A 5,640-nucleotide genomic window follows, 5' to 3' on the forward strand; every position below is an offset into this window, starting at 1 on the left:
GAGAGAGAGAGAGAGAGAGAGAGAATTTTAATATTTATTTTTTAGTTTTCAGCGGACACAACATCTTTGTTTGTATGTGGTGCTGAGGATCGAACCCAGGCGCACACATGCCAGGCAAGCGTGCTACCGCTTGAGCCACATCCCCAGACCCTATCTATTTCTTGATCTATTTGTATTGGCGCCACTATACTTTGTCTTTTTTCTCCTAATCTTTTTCCTTTCCTAAAACCTTGTCTAGCCATAATAGTGGGCACATTTGGATTGATGTTATTTGTTAATGTCAAACCTAATTGATCTAGGACATCTCATCCCCATAAATTTATAGGAAAATGATCCAATACATATGGTTGTATAGTTCCTTCACATCCTTCAGGATCCTTCCAATCTAATACCATTGCACTTCTATGGGGATTTGTTGCCACTCCTAGGCCTCGAAGCGTTTGAGTGGCTTGTTGTAACAGCCAATGTTTTGGCCATTCTTGACGAGAGATGATGCTAAGGTCTGCACCTGTATCCAGTAGCCCATTAAATTCATATCCTTGAATATTTAGTTTTAGCATTGGGTGAGAATCTAAATTTAAATACAGCATAGCCCAATCTACACCTGTGGAGCCTAATCCCCTGGAACCTCTTTCTATAGTACGAGTGGAAAATTTATCATGCAGGCTGAGTATTATTAATAACTGTGCTATTCTATCTCTTGGTGAAATTACTGATATACCTTTTGGAGAACTAGCTATAATTTTTATTTCACCTTCATAATCGGGATCAATTACCCCGGGACTTATCATAAGTCCTTTTAGAGTAGAAGAACTGCGTCCCAATAATAAACCTACTGTTTTGGGGGGAAGAGGCCCTTTTACCCCTGTGGGAATGATTTGAATTCCCATCTCTGGAGTTAGTACTGCTCTGGCGGAGGCGCAGATGTCCAATCCTGCACTTCCTCTGGTTTGTCTGATGAGAGATCTAATGGACAATGTGTCCTGGGCACTACCCTAATGGTGTCACTGGGTTCCTCCAGTGCCCTGTATATTTGTGGTCGTGGGCCCCGGAGCATTGGGCCCCCCTGTCCGGTTTTTGGCAATGGAGCCTGATGCTTTTCTTCACGATATCATGGGTAAACACCTGGTCCTTGTCCGTTTTTTGATAACGGAGTACTCTCTATGGTGGTTTGAGAACAGCATTCATTAGCCCAATGTCTCCCTCTATGGCATGGTGGGCAAATACCCAGTATTCTACTCCTTTGATACCTAACTTTGTTAAACCCTCCTCCTATGGGGCAACTCCTTTTAAAATGTCCTGTTTGTTCACAATTTTAGCATGTTTTTGGCCTGGCATCTAAAGCCTGTTGTACTGCAGCTGCCAAGACTTGCCCTTGTTCATTAATGTCTCTACGTAATTTAATATATGTGTTTAAATCTCCATATTTCCAGGGTCTAATGGCCTCCTTGCACCATCTGTTTGCTTGCTCAAAGGCTAGCTGTTTAATTAATGGCATTGCTTGTTCTGTGTCCCCAAAAACTCTGGTAGCTGTTTGAATAAGCCTATCTACAAATTCAGCGTAAGGTTCATTAGCTCCTTGTATTATCTTAGATAATTGACCTTGTAAATCTCCATGCCCTAACTGCATCTGCAGCAATTTGTGAATTTATAGCAGGATCATATTCAATCTGTTGCCATTGACCCTCATAAGGTCCTTTTCCTAATAACATATCTAGATTTCTTTGAGGGTAACCGGCTGCTGCATTTCGCCTAGCCGTCTCTGTGCAAATTACCTCATTGGCAACCTTCCATAACAAATATTGTCCTCCATTTAGCACTGATTTACATATGCTAGCCCAATCTGCTGGCGTCATGTCCAAGTTGGTAATAGATTCGATCATGCTTACAGTGAAGGGTGCTTGGGGACCATAGGTTGTTACAGCCTCCTTTAACTGCTTCACTGTTTTGAAATCTAAAGCACGGTGAATTCGCTACCCTCCTGCCTGCTCAAGTACAGGGCATGCTAATCTTTGAGGTCCTGTCTCAGGATCCATCTATCAACTACAGGGGTTGGGGGCCCCATAGCATATGTTGTCTCTATAGGTGGAGCTGTTGGTTGGACACTTGCCCTCTGGTGATAGAAAGGTGTTAGTAGCAGCCTCCTGTTGTAACTTTTTCCCTGATAGTTCTTCCTCCTTTAAATTTTCTTCCTCTGTCTGAATAGCTCGAGAGACCTTCTCTTTTACTTGATCTAAAATGTCTTTCTCCATGGTCTGAATCTCTAACAATTTACTTAACACTCTTTCGGTTTGTTTTTTACTAATTTCTAATCTACTATAAAGATAACGCAACCCAACAAAATAACACAAAACAAAACCGAAACAGAATGAAACAAAAATGGAACAAAAAATTGTTGTATCAATTTTCCTATTTTCTTGAAATGTATTTTCGTGGTCTATTTCTATCTCTTTCTCAGGGCCGAACAACTTCAAACCTTGAGCCAACCATTTTTCCCAGTTTGCCTGAGAAAGTTCTAGGGATAGGCAGCTTGAAACAAAAACAAAACAAATCAAAACAAGAACACATTGTTTTTTGAAATGGTCACCCATTCTCTTGCCTTCCCTCAGGGGCGAGCAATTTCACTTACCTCCCAACTTCAGGCGTTCCCCGCATGGGCCGCCAAATGCCACAGTCTGGCCAGGCACAAATCACAAGCCATTCAAGCAGGAACAAACTTTATTTCCAAACTCCACCAGCACACTACCTGGGAACTCTCCTGAACACCACCCACGTGGCTCCTCCAGGAACACAGCACACACCAACCAGAACTCCCACCACCGGAACTTCACCAACCAACGCGAACTCTTCAGGAATCCCCGCAAGAGCTCAACTGGAACTCAACGGGAACTCCGTGAGAACTCAAAAGTCATCTTCTTAATGGCTCGCTGGCGTCACCTCTCAACCAATACTTCTGGCAAAAATGCCATGCGTTATCCTGACTCGGCTGTGGCCCTCAACACATAAGGTTGTTTCAGAATGTAAATTTAATACAAAGAAGAGTCAGCAACTAGGACAGGGATATAAGAAAAGTATAGGTGTGAAATGCATTTTAGTATGGAAAATTAGAAGGAAAAGAAATGTTTCTGAGTGAGAAATTATTTTGTATGGTAAAGTAAACAAGTTACAGAGTGTCTAAGTAAGTTTTGTGCAAAAAGTTTGTGGAAGGTAAAACTCAAAAAGTTTGCATGTGATTAAGTTGGCTATAATTAGCAGTCAATTAAAGTTGTTTAGGGTTTTTTTCCTAAGATCAAATTTTTATGTACTAATATAAACCAGAATCTAACTCTGTATGTGTTGAAATCACAAGAGTTTCTTAAAACACTGATCTGCTCTTATCTATCAAGACAATTTCTTGTGTATGTTAGGTTCTATTATTTAGGGGAACTAGTCTTACAAGAATTAGGGTTTGTACAATTCTGGTTAAAAAAAACTGTTATTTTAGGTTATTACCTTACACTATGGATTCTAAATTTTTATTTAAATGTTAAACTTGTTACTATAAGAATTTTAGTGTAACTGTGATGCTAACTATTACTGGTACTTTTGTATATTAGAAGAAATTATGTCCTCCAAGTATACAAATCTTATAAAATGTAAAGCTTATGGGAGCACTTTCCCAAGCTAGTGTTCTCCAAACTAAAGTTGTCTGTTGTGGGGCTGGGGATGTGGCTCAAGCGGTAGTGTGCTCGTCTGGCATGCGTGTGGCCCGGGTTCGATCTTCAGCACCACATACAAAGAAAGATGTTTTGTTCGCTGAAATCTAAAAAATAAATATTAAAAAATTCTCTCTCTCTCTTTCTCTAAAAAAATAAAAAATAAAAAAATATAAAGTTGTCTGTTGTGGTAGTCTCTTTCAGGTTTTTATAAAAATAACAAATTTAGTTGTGGATTTATTTGTTATTTAATGTTTTGTAATTGAGTAAAGGTTGCCTGACATTAATAAGTGGTATGTGTAAAATTTTGTGTTAACTCTTTTCGCTGGGATGGGAATTTAAATGGATTTTTGGAAGGTAATGAGGAGAGCATGATTTGTTTGAAGGTTGACAATGTAAAACATGAAAGCACTTTGCCACTTTTTCCACAAAAAGAAAGTTAGCAGCTCTCTTAGCTTTTGTTTGATTCATGTTTCAGATATAATGCTTTTTGTGTTAATTGATATGTATATAAATTCAGGAAACCATATATGAGAACTTTGGAAAGTGATATTTTAGATAGAGGCAAATGTCAGCTTCAAAAATAAACCACTTTACCTAAGATTTGTCAAGAGACCTACTTCACCCGAGTTAATTGGAGACATTAAACCATCACCTATAGGACCAATAGGATATAAGGCTGACTTCCAGTACTAATACAACCCCAATTCAATGGAAAGGTAATTGTAAAATTGTAGGCATCAAAATGAAAACCAGTACTCCTACTTCAAAACTGAAATGATTTATGTTAAAACCAAGATTTGGAGACCAAATTCAAGGAGAAAAAAGGTCCAACAAAAAAAGCAAGCAATCTTTTGACCCTTGCCCTCAAAAATCAACCAAGACCCAGGAAACAATGGGGCCCTCTCTAAGGGCCCTGCAACTTCATTGAGTCACCCAACCTCCCCATCAGGGGGATCAAGAGGACCCTTGAGAACAGGAAAGCAACCCATAACCGTCCCTGATGCTTCCAAGGGAAACCACATGTGGTCAGTAAGACCCTGACCCATCCTGGCAGATGGCACAACTGGCAGAGAAAAAGGGCCAGAAGTTAAAGTATTCTCACAGGTTCTCAAGGTGGCCCCCTGAGGAGTCTCAGCTGACTTTTAACAGTAGGTAAGAAGGCCAATTCTGACCAAATTGGTGTTAAACACATGGAAGGAGAATATGACCAAAGCACAGTCATACGTTAACATTTAAAAGAAAGACAGTGGTTCTTTGGTTATTTTAACGTAGTTTAAGATGTATGTTTGTGTCAGCCCCACCAGAAGTAAGTAAAGCTGAAAGCTAGCAAAGGCAGGGTTCTTAAGCAGGAAAGCCTGATAATAACCACAAAAAAACTTTCCGAATCACAAGGTTTTTCAGAGTCAGTTTGAAATACAAATCTTTTTAACCTTCTGTGTAGGTGGGCTTGATCTGAGCTTCTGTGTTTTGCTGGTATGATTATCTAGTGCCACTATTTATCCGTCATAGTGATCTAAAAGATGTAATGTGGCACATAAAAGCCCTGACTTTACCAAGAAAGCCCAAAGTGGCACAGCTGCAGAGATCTACTAAGCAGAGAGGTAATGCAAAGGAAAGTTATTTCACAAAAATCAGACGGCATTAGATATTTTAGTTCAGTTTGAGGGGACACCTGTGACATAGTAAAAAGTAAATTGTGTGTATGTTTTTAACAGTGTTGTTAATGTTTCTAGAGCCTTAATTAGACTCCACTCACAAATCAATGATATGTGGATCCCACCTAAAGCTTCAGTGAGTTCCGTGTTCATGGTTTTTAGAGACCGGCCATTAATACTGATGGCTTTTGTGCTATTTGTTTGCAAAAATAATACTTTGTTGTCTCATTTCTTGTTGTCCTAGCATAGTCACTGCCCTATGTCCCCTGTGTCCAGTCACCCACTGA

This window comes from Marmota marmota, unplaced genomic scaffold (assembly GCF_001458135.2).
Source record: "Marmota marmota marmota unplaced genomic scaffold, marMar, whole genome shotgun sequence".
NCBI lineage: Eukaryota > Metazoa > Chordata > Mammalia > Rodentia > Sciuridae > Marmota > Marmota marmota.